This window comes from Micrasema longulum, unplaced genomic scaffold, assembly GCF_059751315.1.
Source record: "Micrasema longulum isolate JH-2025_06_02 unplaced genomic scaffold, ASM5975131v1 h1tg000067l, whole genome shotgun sequence".
In the NCBI taxonomy this organism is placed as follows: Eukaryota; Metazoa; Arthropoda; class Insecta; order Trichoptera; family Brachycentridae; genus Micrasema; species Micrasema longulum.
The window spans coordinates 559,267-577,276 of record NW_028277274.1 but is presented as its reverse complement, the minus strand read 5'-3'; the positions used below and the strand labels follow the sequence as shown (position 1 = coordinate 577,276).

The following is an 18,010-nucleotide window of genomic DNA, read 5'->3' as shown; positions in this document are numbered from 1 at the left end:
TAAATAATATAATCACCAGATCCGCAACACAAAGACAACTGAAATAAATGCATTATAATACCACTTTCGGTCGAAGGGGTTTGGAGTATTATGCTATTTAAATCTATAACCTACTTCCATTGTCCATTAAAATAATTAGTAACGAGAAAATGTTTAAAAAGGCTATAAAAAAAATGTGAAGTGGAACTGGGTAGAAGTAAAATGGATGGTCTCATTCGCCGAAACAAATATTGAAAAATTTGCCGGTTGATGCCACCCGTCAATTAATAAATGCGTTTGTAGTGTCTAGAGTAGATTATTGTAATGGTATCTATTCAGGTCTACCAATGATCAAAATGACTCGCCTACAATCTGTATCGAATGCTGCAGCGAGACTTATTTTCGGAATCTCTAAGTTTAGTCATATCACTTCACTACTTCGGGAACTACACTGGCTACGTTTTCCACAGATTGTCGAATACAAACTCTGTTGGCTTATGTATAAGTCACTGCACAACTCTGCTCCGGAATATCTAAGGGAACTATGCATTCCAGATGAACTAGCTGACAGGCGTCTCACGCTTAGATCAGCTACGTCTACGGCGAGAGGAAAAGTTATTATACCTCTACGCAAACAGCGCACTAAATTTAGTGAACGCGCATTTGCGGTCGCAGGCCTTATGGCATGGAACGCTCTCCCAGCAGAGGTGCGAGGCTGTAAAAGTGAAGTGATGTTTCGGAAAAAACTTAAAACCCACTTGTTCTCTAAATCATTTGAATAAATCCGTAGCATGTGTCAACAAAATAAATTGTTTTAATTAAATTACAAATTTAAAAGCTTCAATAAAAAAATAAAATAAACTTTAGAATCACTATGTATAGCGCCCTTATTACGAAAACGGCGCAATATAAGTTATCCATCATAATAATTGAACCACCTGCTCCACAAACGTATAGTTTATGATATGTTTTTGTTCTTTTATTGTGCATTTTATAATAAAATAATATAGGTATACATAAATGAAATTAAGTTTAAAACTGTCTGAACATTTAGTCTTCTTTGTATATTCTCACACGTAAAAAAAAGAGTATATTGTTGTGTTCTTGGCAAGGGTAACCCCAGTGAGTTCACATTATTTTTATTATCAATTATTTGTTTATAAAGTAAAAAAATAAAAAATAATATTAAATTAATAAATTATGTTTTTGAGAAAAGTTTACATTTACGACGTCCGTATTTGAATTGGAGTTATAAATACGACCCATATCTGCATTTTAATTAGAATTTAACTTGTGAGAACTGTAAATCAAATAACTATGGAATATGATCATCATCCCCTGTCCGCAGCCGATATTGTATAGGGCGCTGCATTGGTACATTAAATGCAACGTATATCGATCTCCTGGAACTTGAAACAGCAGACGGACGCGCCATGCGTGGAACAAGACTAAAAATATTTTTATTTACAAATTATCGATATTATTTTTTCATTTAAAAAATAATTAACTATATACGCATAACGCACGTATGTAAATAAATCATTATTTAAATAGTGTTTCGAGAACTCATTTTCTAATATTTGTCAATCGTTCAAATCAAATTTGGAACGTGATACAAATTATTTTGAGTACTTTATGTTTCGTAATGTTTTTTATTTAGTCCATTTTTTTTATCAAGTTTCTAGAACTTTTACGAACTGCAAGTCCATTGCAAATTTTAGCTGTAGAACATGTAAAAAAGTAACATTTTGTCATGGTATTGTATCGCGGTTTCTTGCTGTAAATATCTTCAATTTTTATCGGTCCTTCGAATTTCTCGATTTAACGATTTAAACGTGGAAGCTTCTAGTCATTTTGAATCTCAGGGTAAATAATACGAATCCCTCGTTCCGTGGAGTTTTTGCGTGGTGGCAGGTTGTTCCCGGCCGCCATGTGTGACGTGGCGGGCCTCGATTGGCCAGGCGAGCAGCATGGCGGCGGCCAAGTGCGCAGCCGTTAGGCGGTATCGAGCCGAGTGCGGTAAGGCGTTTGGCGCGTATCCTTCGCGCGGTCGGGAGCTACCAGGAGCGCAAGAGTATGAACGGGTGTTGAAACTGAATCCAGCGGACGCAAACCAGTGGACATCAAATCCTAAAAAAATAAAATATTCATTATGATTCACCCAATAAAAATTATTTTGATCCATTTTCAACTAGTCAATGACTGTGCAATATTTATTCGTCTACACTAAACCAGAGTCAATACTTACATTATTAAACTCATGACCATTTTTTTTTCAACCATTAAGTTGTTGACGTATTCATTGCAAAGCTATTTATATCGATATTTTTATTCATTTTTACTCAAACTCGAGACTTATAAATTCGTTCATTATTTCCTTTTCGCACGTCATGGTGCATAGGACACTGCATTGGTACATCAACTGCAGCGTATCTTGATCATTTTTGTAACATGAAAGTTTGATGATTAATCTTACTCTGATACACTTTTGGTAAAATAAATATGTAAAGGTTTGAATCCCAATTTCTAATAGTGAGTTATTTACAACTTGTTGAAAATGGCCCTCTAATTAAAATATTTGGGTAAATCATAAGAACGCAAATATTTCTAATAAAAAAAATAAATTATGTCGAACCTGACGGCAATCTCAATCCACCCTAATTTTGCCGCGTCCCGCCATGTTGATTTGGACAATACGTGTGAAATGGGTCGTTCTTTGTCGGACATGGATCCGCTGGCGAAAGGATTTTTAAGTCCGAGTAAACGAAAAACTTTTTCTTTTGTTTTTTTTTATTATTTCATTATTATTTTATTATTATTGTAATATTTAATTATTTTTTACGTGTGGAATGATGCGGAGTGTCTATTTCAATGTACGCTTTTTTCTTCTTTTTTTGATATTGTATTTAGTAGGTATTGTATAGAAAACTATAATTGGCTTATAATTTTGGTTTATTTGTAAATATTTTTTTTTGTTGTGGTAACGGCTCTTGTTTTCTTTTAATAAATATAATAAATATCATGCGTCTGGTTTGTCTATTCGTAAAAATATTAAAATGAACGGACGGTTATGTTTAAACGTGGCGCTCTCTCCCGCGTGGTACAGGTCCCCTGAAATCACGAATCTTCCACCTTTCACCAGTGATCGGTGCCTCCCTCGGCCTCGCCCGCTTCACCCCTAGCCTTCCCTTCCCTCCCCGCGCTCCGCCCCGTCGTGGCCGCCGCTCGACGAAGTTTACTCCTCGCGTTTCTGCTACCCGGATCCAAGTTGCCCCGGATTGCTCCGATTTAGATGTCCCAAGGTAGTTTCCGCATCCGCCGCCATATTGAACTAGGTCACGCACGTGCCTTCGGGAATTCACCATATTTTAATTAATTGTATCACAATGGACATAAAAATCAACAGAGACCAAGAAAATCATAATATTTCCAATAATAACAAGTTTTAAAATGTGGATGTTTGTATATACCGGAACCTTTTTTTACACGGTTTCGAAATAACACGGACAAAAATTAAATTTAAAAAATATGAAGTATTAATTTTATTTTATAATTTATTTACACGTGTTACGTATATTCTTTTGTTTCAAATGAATGCATACCCCAATGAACCGAACATTTTTAACGAAGTCGAATCCTGGTTTTAATATGTGGAGCAATCATTCGTATAGTTTTAATGAACGATCATAGCTTGCCTTAATGTTCACGGGAAATTTGAGTTACTTTTAAAAAAGTGCATTAAACGTCTCCGTGTTTATGCAATGATATTCAGTGGTATTGAAAACAATTTGTTTTATATTGACTCTTAAACTAAGCCGGAATTTTACTATTTCGATTTTGTGTATCATATTACCATCGCTGTGATTTTTTTAAGTTTTGTAATTTTTAAATTAGACCGCCCGTGACGTTTCAAGTTCTGCTGATATTTAAAAGTAGAGCGCCAAAGCGTAAAAATACACTAAGCCTTGAAAAGCATGGCTGGCGTAAACCGGAAATCTATAACAACACAACGCTGTAATTGACTGGTTGATTCTACAGAACATGTGACGTAGTTCAAAAAGGTTAGTTTTTATCAAAGCTATTTTAACTTTTATTTTCATACATTTGCTATGGGAAATCGGATATGAAAAATGTTTTCTTACACCCGGTAAAAATTAAAGCATTTAATTGTAATGCGAAGTTTCTCGAAAATGTGTGAAAAAAAAATTAACTACTTTATACGACGTCAAAAGTTCTTGTCAATGTTTATATTTTTGTGCAACAACTATGGTGAAGGTGTATAGTGGGTTTTGCATGTTGGTTTAATTGGTGTCCTGACGAAGAGACGGGTACGTCTTGAAACCGGTAGACATATAAAAGTCGGTAAGTGGTCATATACAAATATTCAATAACATTTATTAAAATACAATTTATTCAGAAAAGTAACACGCTGTATACAAGCTTTACATCTGTGTGAGTACTGTGACGGCTTCAACTTTGGCTGCGTTACCTATTACTACTTGTATATGTGACGTCATTACTGGCTCCAATGCCCAATAGTTTTATGTTTACACAATTTTATTACGTAGAGGTAGATATGATTCTTTTTGTTCTAATATCTAGAATTGATTTTTAAATCGCGCAGTTTAATTGATTTATTTATTCATATTTTTTCTCTTACAAATCATAATTATAATAAAAATAATGTAACCTCACTGGGGTTACCCGTGCCGAAGACACTTAACAATATACTTTATTTATGATATTTTTACATTTGCGAATAAACAAAGAAGACTAACTTGACACTTTGAGCACCGGCCGAATACACATAGAATTTACCCTGTGCCCGGCCCATTTTTGTGAAACTTCATGCTTTGTTTAAACGTGTCATAATTATGAAAATACTTGGTTAAATCAATTCTAACTTCCAATTTTTATTTGAAACAATTTAATAAGTCATTTTTGCATGATATCTTTGCCAACATTGGCTTTTATGAAGAGCCACATTGCAATGTTCGCACATATATCTACAGCGTCTCACTCATTTTTTTGTGCTTTGTATCCCGGAGTCGTGTAAACACGTGATTATAATAACCAAGCGTTGTGTCCCGGTCCCGTGCTTTCACGTAGTTTACCAGCAGCGAAAAAGTACCAATAAAAGTCACTAGGTGTCAATAAAATGCACTTTTTTGAACAGCTGGTAAATCACGTGAAAACACGGGACCGGAACACAACGCGTGGTTATATAATCACGTGTTTTCACGGCTCCGGGATACAAAGTGTTAATAAACAGAGATAATTAACAAAAGGTAGTTTAAGGTAGGTAGTACTAGGTAAGGTAGTTTTCATAACAAAAACACTTTTAGCACAATATTTTCTCAATCTACTGTGTCAATTTGTACGATTGTATTCCTTTGAGGCAATTATTGACGATTTGAATAAGTGAATGCATATTCACACACTTAAATTCGTGTTTAACTCGCTTACCTTCATCTGAACTTGAATAATAACGCTATAATGTACATATTCGACGGAATAAAGTGTAAATTGCAAAAACATCTCATATCCGCACCCGCGGTGCTATTCTGAACCGCTCTCGCGGCCGTAGACAACACTTATCTCGTGGGTTTACATACAAAATACACGAGATAAAAGTGTTTTCTACGGCCGCGAGAGCGTTCGGAATATCACCCCTGATGGTGATTAAGCGCTGCATTAGTACCCAAAATGTAGTGTAACTTGATTATCTGTTACATCAAGGTAAGGTGAATAGTCTTACGCATCAGTAAAAGCACTCCCTCCACATACCCGAAAATCTCAAAAAGGTCTTCGTATCGGTTTCCCTCGTACTAAAAAACCTTTTTTTGTCAATTAACGAGTTACTCCAAAGATTTGTATTTCATACACCGCGATTTTAGTTGAATTTAGGAGGATAGGCGGTGTCAGAGAAATTAAATGAAATTTTTATTTTTATTTTATTTATTTAAACGCCTTTTAGGCTTTAACATGTTTTTACGTACATATATACAAATAAAGACAGACATGTATTTTACAAAGAAATTGCAAAAATATATAAAAGATTTTTCGAAGAAAAAGAAAACATCATCTTTACATATTAGTATAAAAGTGGAAAGAACAGAAATGCATTTTACACAAAGAAAGGAGCAAAAAATAAAAATGAATTAAGAAGAGAAAGAAAAATAAAAATAAAATTTTTAAAAAATAAATCATCACATATTAGTAGAAAATATATGAGGATACATAATAATATATACATATATTGTAGTGGCGAACAGGAGTACATTTTTTCGTATAGGTTGTATTAAAATAATCTTAAAATTAGAAGAAGTTAGAAAAATACTTATTTAGAATACGTGTGTGTTTGAATATAGTTTTTCTGTCTCTTTCTCGCAGATGCCTCCCCAATATTGTGCGAAAAAAACAATGCATTTTCCGTTTTTCAAAATTATTTTCATATTTGTATACCGTACGTCGCTTTTTTAGGGTTTTGGATGGTCCTAGCTCTCTTAAAAAACAAATTATTAAATAAGCAAAACGATAGGGACACACTAATGGTAAATATCTAAAGTGTGTAAAAAAAACAATTCTGTATTGCTATAATCCAGGGAGCAAATACGTTCGTAGTTTGTGCGGACAAAAATCAGACCGCGCTTCCTCTTAATTTTTTTGATTAAAGTTATAGGTATTGAAAAACGCGGTTCGAAGTAATAACGGTATTATAAACAGTTTATACATTATGAAAATAACACGTGAATGTATCAAACGAGAACTGTTTTTATCTACATACGTACGTCACAGCAGTACTGCTGTTGTAAATATCTGTAAATTTATAAAATATAATATTTTAACAAAGCAGTAACATATTATTTTTGATTAAATGCCAAGAATATTATTTTCTATTTATTTGTATTTCTTAAGTTAGTTTATACGGGGTGCCCGGGTCGAGGTCAAGGCCGATCATAAAAAAAAACAAAAAATAATAATACCCAAATAATATGTGACTTACAGAAGTGTATTAAAGAATAATGGTGCCCATGAACACGAATTCAAATGTTTGATAGCTGGCCACTATTTTTTTTTAAATCTTTAAAATATATCTGTGCAATTTGTGTAATTTTACAGTATGGCTGTTTTACTTATTGACAGCTAGGGACTCAGTGGTATTTTATCAATTACAAAAGATCTGGCTTAAAATTTTCAACTTCAATGCTTGAATATATTCAAATAGAGTATTTTCTACGAGATGTCATATTTATTTCTTGAAAAAATCGCGCATTTTTTATACTTATTTACGACTTGTGCCCTTTTTTCATGTTATGTTTTACTTCATACTACAATCGATTTGGTACTAAGTTAGGGTTGCCATCCGTCCCGATATATCGCGACTGTCACCGTTATTGAGCCCTCTGTCCCGACGTCCCGATAAAACCTATAATGTCCCGATTTAGAATTACACAGTACAATGCTGTTAATTAACATAAATCTTCTACGGCCGTACTGACTATGAATGTGTAAATATGGTTACAAATGCTTCCAGCAATTAATGCATTTTAAGAAATTCATTGAAGCTCATCTTGCTTCGATAAAGTGGAAGTTAAAGAGCTCTGTGAAAGTTTTTTTTTTTCAATTTTTGAAATTTAGCGAGTATTCAATTTCCACTCCTACTCATAAAACCACATTGAAAAAAGTAATATAATTGATGTTGGCCCAGTAAAAAGCAACGATAAAAAATGTCGTCTGCTGCCAGGGGCTGCAGAGTCAATATTGCAGTAATACGTCAGTAAAAAAAATAAAAAAATTATAAATATAAATTGAAGCACCACATAAAATGTAAGAAAAAAATATCTATTATATTTCTGAAAAACCATTATGAAATTGCCTTTTTTTGTTGCTGCATATCCCCATTCCAGAACGTCCCGACGAGACCCTAGCAAAATATGGCAACCCTATACTAAGTGCACTTAGGACTAAATTTATAGATACATTTTAGCTGTTCTATTACTCGCATTGGAGTTATATTTCCACTAAACACTCATTTTTTCTACATTTTTACTTATCTCTTCTTTCTCAAGCTCACCATCAACCTTCAACTGTGTTGGAGGCTCAAAGGATATTGGTATTTTCTCCTGAGGGTTCTGCCCTTTGCTGTCTTACTGATATTACTACTACTACTACCATCACGCCATTACCCGTAGGGGTAGGCAGATATAATGGACCGCCACACACGTCTATCCTGGCATATATTCCTAGCTTCTTCCACATTCATACATCTTGTCATACATGCCCTTCGGTTCTGTCTGCTTTTGACATGACCAGACTTAAGATTTCTGTTTATCTGATCATGCCACACCTTCCTCGGTCGTCCTCGTCTCACGTTACCGTTCATTTTCGCCATATACACTTGTTTTACCATTCTTTTGTCGTCCATTCGTTCTACATGACCAAACCATCCTTTCTTAACCTTATCAATTGTACTTGACTCACATTTACACTCTCGCCTGATTTCATCATTCGTAACCCTGTCACACATTGATTCCCACACATTCGTCTAAGAGATCGCATTTCAACTGCGTTCACTCAGCTTTCATCCTTTCTCTGCCAGATCCAGAGACCCTTTCTTAATCTTATCAATTATAATTGACTCACATTTACACTCTCGCCTGATTTCATCATTCGTAACCCTGTCACACATTGATTCCCACACATTCGTCTAAGAGATTGCATTTCAACAGCGTACACTTGGCTTTTATCCTTCTTCTGCCAGATCCATGTTTTACTTCCATACATAAGTGCTGGGACTAAAACTCCGGTATTTGATTATTTATAATATTAAGTAATAGTCAAGTCAGCATAGCTTTGGCGTCGAATCCTGTAGATAGGTTATCTGATTTGCAAATACCTACAGCTGAATATCTTAAAATATTTTTTTCTCTTCGAGACATCATCTGCATGTATAATCTGAATACATGGCAACGGAGCATAGTTTCTCTGCCAAAATGAAAGTATATTAGGCATACGGTAAACGTATGTGGCCTATCAAAAACAGAAATCTCTATTTTATTTAAAATTATGGTTGAAATAAAAAGTCACAAGAATTAAGGTGTATAACTACCCAAATGTTTTAAAAGAGCCCTGTGTTTCATACATAAATAATTTGTTTATAAATTTCAGGTATAAGCACACATGATATGAAGGGTGGGTACTGGGTACATAATATGAAGGTGGATGTCAATTTGCATGTGTTTTAAACTAAAGGCAGGGTTACATTGGTAAATCGTGTTATGGACCTGTGTGTTGGGATTTGGGATGTATGGATGAATGTAAAATTACATAATTTTACAAATGGCGCTGTAAAATTTCATATTTTTTTTTATATTTAACAATGAGGAAGTTCTGTGTCTTTTTTAAATTATTAACAGACTATTAAACTAAGCCAATTTTCTTTGTCATATAACGTTCAGCACATCTTAAGAACTAATATATACTTTTAAGAATATTACAATTTTTTTTATAAAATTTTCTCAATAACATATTTTTTCAATTTAATTTGAAATATTTAGATTTTTTCTATTTCCTTTATTTCTTCAGGTATCTCATTGTACAGATTTTATCCCTTGTACAATGAGTTTTGAGATTCTGTTTTTCTCCTTATTGGTAATCTTATCCTTTTTTTACCCCTTGTTTCGTATGTATGACATTGTTGGTTAAATTTTATTATTGTTTTTATTTTATTCATCCCCTTAATTATTTTATGTATAAAAATTACTACATTATATTTCATTTGTTGCTTTACTGTGAGCAAGACTATTTTTTTGTGCTTTCTTCATACATTAGAATAGATATTTCTTTTGAGTATAATCCTCATCTCCTTATTTCGAAGAATTTGCATATTTTTAATTTCTCCTTCATTACATAAAAAAAATGGAAGAACAATAATTTATGTGTGGACATATTATTGTTTTTTATTAAGAATACTACTTTTTAGATCTATTACATTTCGTAATCTTCCCATAATTGATTTTTTTTTTGTTACGTATTATGAATGTGTTTAGAAATTCAAATATCTATCTAAGTAGAGCCCGAGATACTTTATTGACTGTGAAAGGCCGAGACAGGAATTACCGACATATTCAAGAACGGGGCGCTGCGTTAGTTTGGACATGCAGAGCGAATGGACAGCGAAAGAACGGCTAAAAGGATCTACGATGCGAATGTTGATGGATGTAGAAAACGAGGAAGACCGAGAAAGACATGGCGCGAACAAATTCATCAAATACTCGAAGATGGACATGTCAAAAGTCGGAATAATCGGCGTGCGTGCATTAGAAGATGTATGAATGTAGAGGAAGCGAGGTATGTATGCAAAGACAGAGTTATATGGCGTTATATCCTCTCTGCACACCCTTACGGAGAAACGGCGTGTTGGTTTGTTTGTTTGCTTAATTACTAAGAATCGCGTGTCCTCTTTGTTGTTACCGAGAAGCACAGCATCATTAGCATACAAAAGACACAAACTTACACTAATAATAATAACAATAATTAGTTTTCACATGCACACAATCATGTCCATTTCTGTGCTCGTTCATGGGGTGCTATTCTGAATCTTCTCAACCTCTCTCCCCTAGAGAGCGATTAATTTGGCGATTTTTATTTTTTGTGTACGTTCACACTTTTCTTCATATCTGGCCACACTAATTATTAAACGTCAAATAAAACAAGATGATTTTAATTTAGAATATTATTCCGACCTTAAGCATTACATAAAATACTTAATTAGGTTGAATTGACCCAACCGTTTTCGTTTTTATCGGTTTTTTAAACAGTTTTATACGTCATTTGACGTTTTTGATGTTTGCAACTCGATGGCTACGTCCTAATATTCGTGCTAAGTATTATAGGGATAGCGGAAATCATAAATCACTTTTCATTTTATCTGAAATTTGGCAAACATTTTCGTCTCCCTTGTACAAATAATTGTGATGTATTAATTTATTTAGGTTAGCTGAAATTCACTAGCTGACATGCACTACCAGTGTATAATTTCTTGCATACTTGCCAAAAGTACGCAAATTCCACTTTCATAAAATAATTTCGAGTCGTTTTATAAAACAATAGAAGATACACGTTCAAAGTTTTGTTATTTTCTTGTCATCATATCTTAATGCCCTGATGCAGAAAACGAGGAAGACCGAGAAAGACACGGCACGATCAAGTCCATCAAATACTTGAAGATGGACATGTCAGGAGTAGGAATAATCGGCGTGCGTGCATGAGAAGATGTATGAATGTAGAGAAAGCGAGGTCTATATGCAGACAGAGTGATGTAAAAGTACCTTAAAGTTTAAGGTACAGATATTTAACACGGTTCTAGTATAAAAAATACATTGAGTATGTGCTACTTTTTATGCCACTGTGATTCAAAGAGTTGAGGAATACGGTTCTGCGGGTGAAATAGAACCAGGACAGGTTTTTTTGACTCTTTCGAATCTTGAAAAAGGAAATAGAGTAAAGATAAGCCCTCGGCCCCGATTACAATGGGTAGATAACAGAGTTATATTCGACCGTCTATAAAGAAAAACCGATATTTTTGTACGAAAATGAGTACATTTGCGTGAACATTTAAAGCATCTTCATCGGTAACCTATAATTGAACATGTTATGGAGAAAAAAAAAATGCATATTCTGCTTTTCACACAGAAAAATGAATTTTACTTTGTAGATAAAATTAACAAAGTTATCTTCGACTGTCTGTAAAGAAAAATCGAAATTTGTGTACGTACACAAATTTCCCATATTTACGTAAATAATAATATTTGCATGAAAATTTAAAGCATCTTCATCGGTAACCTATAATTGAACATGTTAAGACGAAAAAAATGTACGCATATTCTGCTTTTCATACAGAAAAATGAATTTTACTTTGTAGATAAAATTGAAGATATATGTTAACTTCCCATTGTAATCGGGGCCCTGAGTCCGTATTCTAATGGGAATTTAAAATGTATCTTCAATTTTATCAATAAAATAAAATGATGTTTTCGGTATGAAAAATATAATATAATTACAATTTTCAACTACTTAAATAACATGTTCAATCACAGGTTTCCGTCGAAGTCACTTTTGATTTTTAACGCAAATATACAAATTTTCGTACATAAATATCGATGTTAGAGTGTATCGTCTCGATATGTACCGATGAAGACAGCGTTTATAATCGCGGCTCTGGCCAAGGAATCGCTTTTTACCCCGCAATACTGGGGCCAAACTTAGCCACCTCAAACTCGGTAAGAATATTTAATAATGGCATAAAATGATTAATAAACTAATTTCAATTGAAATTCAGACAGCGCCGCATTAATTATGTATGGCGGGAGAAATGTGTTTATTTAATAAAATTATGACCAACTCGTGAGGAATTTGCAAGTCGGCGGTAGGCAGACAAGTGGGAGTCGCTATGAAATTCGCAGACTTAATTAAAGACCGAACTGAAAAAACACCCAAATTGTTTTTATCAAAGTGATTAAGTGATGCAAAGCGTGACAGCTGTGTTATATTGTGTTTATTTACAATAACACATTGTACAAAATAAGTTTGTATTGTAATTCTTTTATAAATAATTTTCTTAACATAAACGACAAATCTGCCTTTTACAAACATTTATAATACTAGCATATTTGACTTAATATATGTATATATACACCGCAAGACAAAAAAAATTACGAGTTTACCTGCTACCGCGCCCCTTGACTTTACTGAACCCTTTTTCTAAGAAATCCTTTATCGATACCTCTTTCTTTTGTTTAATAAATTAAGGACACTATGTGTCACCTTTCTACAATATTTACATTTTAAAATGTCTCAACAGTCTTGTTTTACCCGCGTTTGAGTGAACATAACACAACAATCATGGAAAGTGCAAAGCAAATGTCGATTGCGATAAAATCCAAAATAATCACATTGTCGCAAGAAAACATATCTAATTGTGAAATATCTCGTCGAGTTGGGTATTCAGAAGGTGCAGTGAGGTTTTTATTTAAAAAAATCCAAGAAACTGGATCCATAGAACGGAAAAAAGGAAGCGGACGGGGGCGCGTGACATCTGCCCGAGATGATCGCTTAATAAAAAAAAATGTTATGCGCGATCGATTTTTAACGGCACCTGAAATACACGCAGAGGTGCAGTCTACCAGCACATCAACATTTTCAGTAAAAACAGTGTCCAGGCGGCTGTTGGAGCATGGTTTCCAAGCACGGAGTCCCGCAAAGAAACCATTACTCACGGACAAAATGAAGAAGGCTAGACTGGATTGGGCGAAAGAGCACCAGAATTGGACCTTGGAGGATTGGCAAAATGTTGTTTTCTCTGATGAATCAAAATTCAACCTTTTTGGTCCAGACGGCAGAAAGATAGTTCGACGAAAACGTGGGGAAAGATATCATCCGTCGTGCGTCACTCGAACCGTTAAACATTCACCCTACGTGATGATTTGGGGGTGCATGACAGCATACGGTTTAGGACCTCTAAATTTTGTACAGGGTACGATGAATGCCATTCAGTACAAAAAAGTGTTAAAAAAACATATTATTCCAACAATCGAGGACATTACGCAGTATACCGCGGACCCAATTTTTCAGGACGATTCTGCGCCGTGCCATAGAGCCCGCACTGTGAGTACAAATATATATATTTTTAAATGCATTTTGTGACCACATGATAAATAATTTATTGTTTTTTTATAGATCAATGAATTCAAGGAGAAATTGGCTTAAAATCGTTGACGTGGCCCGGGAATAGCCCTGATTTGAACCCGATAGAAAATTTATGGGCGATTATGAAAAAAAAAGTCGGGAAAAAAAAACAAAAAACATTGAGGAATTAAAAAAAAACTTAATTCAAGTTTGGGAAGAAGAAATAACATCAGAAATTTTAGATTCGCTTTACGCTTCTCTAAATAATAGAATTTTACATGTTATAAAAAATAAAGGTGAATTCACTAAGTACTAAATATTTTTAAATATTATAAATATGTTTAAATGTAAAATACTTTAATTTAAAATAAAGCGATAAGAACCTACTTCTTAAATATGAATTAAAAAATAACATGTCTTTTATTATTCCATCACAAACACTCGACCATAAATGAACCGTTATGGGTCTCTAAGGTTCGGGTAATCTGATACCTGATATATAATGGCAATTTCTAAGTACAATTCATGAGTAAGATTTTTTATTTTAACCTTGAAATAACGAGTAGTCATCACATATGTCAAACAATATAAAAAAAACTAATTAAATATCAAGAATAATTCATTATATGTCAATTTTAGTTTTTTTTGAGAACTCGTAAATTTATTTGTCTTGCGGTGTACTTCCCAGATACACAAATTCCTCTATTTGTTTTAGTATAACTCCATTCACAGTGATTTCACATTTAGTCATACTTTCATTTCTTTCAAAAACCGTCATATTCGATTTATCGACATTCATCAGCAAATCGCTTCCCTTGCATACATCGTAGACCTTTGTTACCAAGAATTGCAGTTCCTCGTCCTAGCTCCCATAAAAAACAATTAATCAAAAAAGCAAAACAATAGAGACACGCCAATGGTGAATATCTATAGCGTGCAAAATAATCACCATAATCCAGGGAGAAAATACGAGAATACGTTTGAATGAAGGAAAGTCAGCCCACGCATTCTCTTAACGGGAATTTTCATCATCGCCATACCCCTGCGCACACTTGATGGTGCATAGGGCACTGCATCGGTACAGTAAATGCAGAGCATATCGATCATCTGATACATGAAGGTAGGGTGATCAGCCCTACGCTTCAGGTACCAGCCCAGAAACATGGAATTTTTATTTATTTTTTATTTTATTTATTTGGATAACCAACAGCTATAATTATCTTATTTATATATATATAACAAAACAAATAACAAATAAGCCAATTACAGGTTGGCATGACCAAATCCAACAAATACTTTAAGATGGACATGTCAAAAGTCGGAATAATCGGCGCGCGTGCATGAGAAGATGTATGAATATAGAAGAAGCGAGATCTGTATGCAAAGATAGAGTGATGTGGCGTTCTATCCTCTTTGCCTACCCTTACGGGGAAACGGCGTGATGGTTTGTTGTTGTTGTGTAGGACCATCCAAAAACCCAATAAACAGCCCAGTCTTATCTGCTGTCTTTGGACGTACGGTATAGAAATATGAAAAATAGTCATATGTCTCTTTTTAGGGTGATGCAGGGTTGACAGTTTACCCTGAAGATGGCTCCTGCAATGGTAGCCGAAGCGTCGGAACAAACCCAACACACACGGTATCACCTAAAAAAGAGACACATTGTGGAAACCTTCGCAAATATGAAAAATAGTTATGAAAAACGGAAAAAGTACCGACACGGAAAATTTAATTCTCTTACCAAATCGGTGCAGTTTTGAGGTGCGGAAAACGGGACAGAGAAACGTCGATTTTGTCGATTTTTTCCAGGCAAAATCAGTCTGACGTGTAGTTGTCTTTTTCGCGCGGGCGTCTGCGAGATAGTGATAGAAAAACTATATTTAAATACCTATACATCAAACCGCTCTTTTGACGCATATCCTCTTAAGGCCTATGTTTGGTAAAACGCACGCAAAATGAGGAAATCATACGATTTTGCCATTTTAAAACAAACGTTTTTTTCAATCGTGGAATAATAAAAAAATAAAAACACAATTAGACGAAAACAATAATTTAAAAAGGTATGTCTTTTTAAAAATATATTAAAAAGTTTTATTTAACTAAAATATAATTTTACTTTTAGACCGGCAGATTACGCCATTTCAAATTAGACTAAACTTAGGTATCTGAGATCTCAATAAAGACTAAGTATCGAACTAAAATTTGTTCTAATAATTTGATGATAATAAATTAAACATGAAAGTGGCCTAAGCAAAATTTTAATTATTTGTTTTTGAAAAGAAATACAAGCATTTTAAATCACATACATTTTTATGGCATTTTCCTTCATTTCTACGTAAAATTATGCCTTCGGTAATACTTTAAAAATATATAATTTATTGAAATAATATTTTAGTTGAAATCTTTTTTTTATAGAATTGTATTCTCCCTTCGTTTTAAAAGAAGATAATTCTGGTTGTAATATTTAATTTATAACAATATCTTATTTACGTTTTTATGACCTTCATACCTGCCCTTATCGGTACCGGTAAGGGCCGGTCGTTTTAAAATGGCAAAATCGTATGATTTCCTCATTTTGCGTGCGTTTTACCAGACTACAGCCTTAATGTATACCTTTAGATTTCCGTATTCCCTTTTTAAAAATATTCTTTAAATATCTGCAAGTATTTTCTCTTTAAATTTTTCCTTTATCTATTTAAATGTGTTTTCCTTTAGCCCTCAGAGTAAAATTGTCCCAGAAGTGTTTTTTTTTTATTCCATTACGGATCTTACTTATATTATTTTTTCAGGAAACTGAAAAATTATTCCAGTCACGTATTCGTCCCACGTCCCGACGTGTTTAATAACGGCGAATGCTGTTTTCAGCTGTAATTTATTGAATTTGTCTATTTGGACGGTAATCCATTTGTAAATAACCCAAAATTCTAAATGTATAAGTATCGACGCTTATAATAAAATAATATGTCGCGACCCAAATTCATCTAATTTTACTGGAGAGGATAAAAACGTTTTCTCTCTTTATTTTAATAAAGAATTTCTGTGTTTTAAAAAATCTATATCCTTTTTTTTGTTTATATTTTTTGTGTACACTTCTTATAACTAATATCGCTTTGTTTATCAAAACAAAAAATCCCTCGTAGGCGCGGCTTGTGCGCGGGCATACTAAATCTAAAATATACTATGAAATCTATGGTGTGAAAGTGAAATTGAGACACTAAATAAAAAGTGACATTCGGGTTTTCTATTCTAAGTATAAAGTTGAGTGGATTTTAGTAGAAAAAATATGTAGAAAAGAAATGAAAAAATATATTGTTTCATAATTAAATATTTTATTTGTTAATAGACAGACCTATCAAACTAAACCGTTTTTTTTAACTTTCGTAATTTTGAAACTACTCCGCCCGTGACGTCACAAGTTCTCGTCGGAGAGTTCTGCTAATCGTTGGGTTGGCTTCCTGGAAACCGGAAATCTATCACAACACTATTTCAATAATCGATTCGGAAGAACTTGTGACGTAGTTTAGTTTCTAATTTTGGCCGCGTGTAAGAAAAAAAATGTATCCAATTTCCCGTAGCACTGAATTTCCTCATTGGAGCACCAATGCAGTGCTCTATGCATCACTGGGTGTGGATTGGTAAATGATGATGAAGTTTAAAAAAGACGATTAACAAACACCCTTTCATTTTTAGATAATTTTTTTTTGCCTCTGTATAATCTTATATTACATTAATTTGACCTGCTACGGCACATAGCGTTTATATGGTCCAGTATGGTCCCGTATTTTGCAGATTAACACGCTATGCTCAAAATGACGGATCACCCTACTTCCAAACAACATTAGTAAATAGTTAAAAATATCTACATACACCGCATCGTAGATATTAAAAAATATCAATATACCGATATCAATATTTTGTATTGCCATAATCTCACCGTATAAATGTGTCTATTGATACCGAGCAATAATTTTACAATATTCTATTATGTGCTTAAATAGTTATAATCGACTTAATGCTTTACATGTGATAATATTATGTGTAAATAAGCAGTCCATTATGCAATGAAAAAGCAAGTCAGACGTCAGACATTTTGTTTCCCGATAAGAAAAGTAGAGTCTCGTGCCGCGTGGCCGCTTCACTCGCCTCGCGACATTTACGCTATAGACATCTAGCGTCCGTAAATACTAACTACAGCAGAATTAGTTTCAAATTAAATCAACAGATGTCTCATTTCAAATGGCTGTATGAAATAAAAAAAAAGTTTATTTTTGTATTTATAAATAGGATTGAAAACGAGCTTTTTTGTTTAAATTTATTATTTTTTATTATATCGACAAGATGA

At 33.7% G+C, this 18,010-nt stretch overlaps 1 protein-coding gene across 1 annotated transcript in view; it reads left to right on the top strand.

The window, feature by feature from the left end:
- Window positions 1-18,010, top strand: part of Ndf (Nucleosome-destabilizing factor) — a 101,655-nt gene that overhangs the window by 74,555 nt on the left and 9,090 nt on the right. The gene's annotated exons all lie outside the window — the stretch shown is intronic.